General features: G+C 34.7%; 1 non-coding gene across 1 annotated transcript; it reads right to left on the bottom strand.

Moving 5' to 3' along the window:
* Positions 1-435: 435 nt before the first annotated feature.
* LOC137765532 (small nucleolar RNA SNORA42/SNORA80 family) lies at positions 436-566 on the bottom strand. Its single transcript, XR_011074184.1, has one exon. It is a non-coding gene; the product is annotated as a small nucleolar RNA SNORA42/SNORA80 family (small nucleolar RNA).
* Between the last annotated feature and the right edge of the window lie 3,494 nt (positions 567-4,060).

Below are 4,060 nucleotides of genomic sequence, written 5' to 3'. Positions count from 1 at the left end.
AGTCTGTTAAGATTTATATAAAACTTCAAACTTGGCCTTAGAAGAAATATTCCTTAAAATTAAGTTTCCACATACTTGTACTGGCTATGGCTTTGCCTCCCTCAAATTGCTTGTTCAAATCTTCCCTTGATTTGCATCCTGTTGTCTTTGCTTCTTCCGTAGCTTTAAAATTCAGTATTAATTTTCCTTTAAAATAATTTTGCCTTGCTTATTGCCACTGAAGTTTGATAAGCATTCCTGGGATCTCACCTTGATGGCAACTCAGCTTTTAGCACCCGACCTCAAGCAACTAAGGGCAACTCAGCTTTTAGCACCCGACCTCAAGCAACTAAGGGCAACTCAGCTTTTAGCACCCGACCTCAAGCAACTAAGCAACTAAGCAATATGACCAGTCTGACCTGGTTTCTTTTTTTTTTTTTTTCCCCTTTTCTTTTCCACTGTGCAAACCACTTCAGTGCCTGTGGCCTACAGACAGAGGCTAGGCAATGGTTCGGGGCCAGTTTGCTCTGACATGGACACTGTGAGAGGCCCGGGGGGACGGGCTTGCCATAAATCCAAACCCATGCATTGACCTGGCTTCTTTAACCTCGTATCTCATTACAGTTCCCTAGAGGCGCCATTCTCATTAAGAATTTTACTTGTGATGCAAGGACCAAATGGATCAAATCAGATCCTGTAAAAGAACCTTGGAAAAATAACAAGTGAAATATGATGCTAAATGGTTAGCATTGTATTAATAGCATTTTGGTTGAATTCTTAGTAAAAATTAATATCTCCAGATTGTATGAAACTATATAGGATAAATTACCTGGTTTCTTCTACAAATAAATTGCTTGGAAGAAGGAGGATGAAAGCGGAATTTAAGGATTAAAAGATATTTTAAAAGACATTGAAAACATCAGGCAAAATTAATGAGAGGTATTAGATATAAAATAGATATTATTAATGTTGTTTTACCCTTAAATATTGGATGTATATGGAGCTTTATTTATATACAATTGATGTTCCTTTTAAAACTTATCACAATTGAAAACCCTAGAAGGAGTCTATCCACATCAAGTTTGGGCTAATAAAATCATATGAGAGGGTAAGTGGAAAAAAGGCTAATATTAATAATATTCAAGAATACTGTGATTTACGTAGAATAATTAGACTGTATTATCCGGTAACCTCCATTTTCAAAAAGCTTTTAATGATTGACTCTCTTGATTGTCTGCCTGGAAAGAAAACATACACACAATTAACTTTATCAATTCTCCAGTCCAGGATTCACATCTGCAGTATCTGTTAATTTGAATAGACAAACATATTTGGTCAATTAAATCAGATGTTTTCTAGGTAAGAGTCTTAGAATCATATAATGCAGGTATTGAATGACGCTTGGAGATCATAACTGAATTTTCTTAACTCAATTCATTTTTTTATCATTTATAATACACGATCTCTCAGACTGGTGTGTAGTATAAGTACACTCATGGGTTGGGTTAATACATTACCACAGCAGATCAGACCCAATGCCATCTCTGCACTGTGGCATAGTCTGAGAAATCTGTGTGATGTGGTGCTGATTTAGCAGGGTGATTTGCCTGCCATCGTGAGATTTGACCTCACTTAGAAAGCAATGATTTTATTTCAGCATGTTCATTGATAAGCAGACATAATACCTTGATAAAAGCCTTTTTATTTCATAATATGACTCCTACTTTGGGAAATCACAGGATGCTGCAGATTAATGTGTGCAACTGGAAATACATGACATAATGAAATCAGGTGAGACGATGGTATCAGATGAGCTAAATATTGGTCAAAACTCCCTTTACTCTGTATTGAACAGGAAAAAAAAAAAAAATCATAAGCCTTCCTTCAAAAAAAATTTCACTTTTTTTCACTATATCTTTGGATGTGTTCTAAAGATACACAAGTACTAAATACTGTATTAGATATTTTCCAGTCACTCAAATTTCCCATTAATAGATACAAGGAGATCCAGGTGTCCAAAATCAAAATGGAGTAAAAAAACAAAAAGCAAAAACAACAACAAAAAATTCAATATTAGGCCAGAGATAAGGTCCGTTCTCCAGTAGCAGTGCTTAGGCAGCAGGACAATAAATCAGTTTACCCACTGAAAAGGATAATAAAAAGATGTTTAAAAAGAAACGTCAGGAGAAAAAAAAGCATTTTTTACATAAGAATATAGAAAAGAGAAAGCTAAAAGGGTATGATATGCAAATCTTGGTTTTACCCTTTTCTTTTGATGCCATCACTTTCCTAAAAATATTTCAAAGTTTAATTGCAATATATTGCACCTTTTGTTAATCAGTTGCTTCAAGTACAAACCTAAGAGTGGAGTTAAGCTGAAAATCAACATGAGGGCTGTTCTTGGGTTGATCTGTAGTGGGTGTGTGTGCACGTGTATGTATGTGTATATCTGGGTAAATATATTTTTAATGGTGGTATTTTATCTACTTAAACTCATCATTTGATAAAAAAGATTAATGCAAGAATAGAAGATGATAAAAATCGAATTTTATAATTTATAAGAATATACATACTCATATTTCTTTTTGAAACAAACAACTGAACCATTGGTTTTAGCTAAAGTAGTTTGAAAAACTTAAAGAGAGTAAATTGATACTTAATTATTTTAAAATAAGGAATTTCGATTTAGAAAGTGAGATACACAGCTTCCAGTGGCTGGCCAAATTAAAGTTTGGATTTTTCATTAGTTGCTTGCTATTTTTCAATTATTTTCAGTAATGTGTGGTGTATGAAGACTCAGCAAGATACAATGCGAGCTTTGGGAATTAGTTTTTTAAGGCACCATGTACTTGGAAAATCATGATTGTCCAAGTGGATGTAGGAGGCCTTGAGATTTCAACTGCTCATGTGTATCTCCTGACCTAGGAGAGAACTCCCACATATGAAAGCCATCATAGTCTTCTCTCAATAACACACTCTATGTCTAAGGAGTGGATTGTGATATTTTGGAAAACTGTACTTTCACTAGCAGTCTTGTGTCTGTTGCCTTGAAATGTTTGCTTCAGAGTTCAGTAAGCAGAAGTGTTGCTCTAAAAGACTAAAAATTCACTCACAGACTCATTAGAACCCATAATAACCACCTAAAGACTTCAGTTAATCATATTGACAGGAGGACCAAATGGAAACTAGACTTATGTTGAGACTTTCACGGCTCTCTTTATAGATAAAGAGAAATTACTCACATTTTAGGGCTCATCAAATTCCACAAATGGAGTTATTTGCCCTTCAGCTCCTCAGCTGAATGTGAAAATATTTTTTCCTCATATCATTAGAAGATAACTCCCTTCACAGTTCTTTATACTAGAATGTCTTCTGTAAGTTAAATTTTATTTTTTTCTGCAATTATAGGAAATACCACTGCTGTCTACCATAATTTTATTGGCTTTCTAAAGGTTTGCGTGTGTGTGTATTTGACATCTTTAGGCTTAAAATATCTACAGATAACAGCACTTTAGAGAGAACATCAATTATATTTGTAATCTGAGGACCTATATCTTTGTTCAAATGTCTCCCAATAAGTTGTATAATTGTAAACCATCATCACATAATTTAAATATTGTCTGCGTTAGATTGGAGAGATTGTGATAATTATTTCAGACAAAATGATTACAAGTATTAGTGTTCTCCAAAGAAGCAGAAACAATAAGATGTATGTATGTATGTGTATAGAGAGAGAGAGAGAGATTAGGAGAAATTGTTTCACACATTTATGGAGGCTGAGAAGTTCCACAGCTTAATTGTCTGTAAGCTAGAGACCCAGGAAAGCAGATGGTATAATTTAGTAGAAACCCAAGGGCAGGAGAAGATGAGATGAGATGTCTCAGCTCAAAAAACAAAAGGGGGCAAAGTCCTCCTTCTTTTGTTCTACTACGTTCATCCACATTGAGGAAGACCATCTACTTTACTGAGTCCATTGATTCAAATGCTAATCTCATATGGAAACACCTTCACAGACACACCCAGAAATGATGTTTAATCTGGTACACTGTGGCCAGTCAAGTTGATACATACGATTAATAAT

This window comes from Eschrichtius robustus, chromosome 5 (assembly GCF_028021215.1).
Source record: "Eschrichtius robustus isolate mEscRob2 chromosome 5, mEscRob2.pri, whole genome shotgun sequence".
NCBI lineage: Eukaryota > Metazoa > Chordata > Mammalia > Artiodactyla > Eschrichtiidae > Eschrichtius > Eschrichtius robustus.
This window is presented reverse-complemented; position numbering and strand designations above follow the sequence as displayed.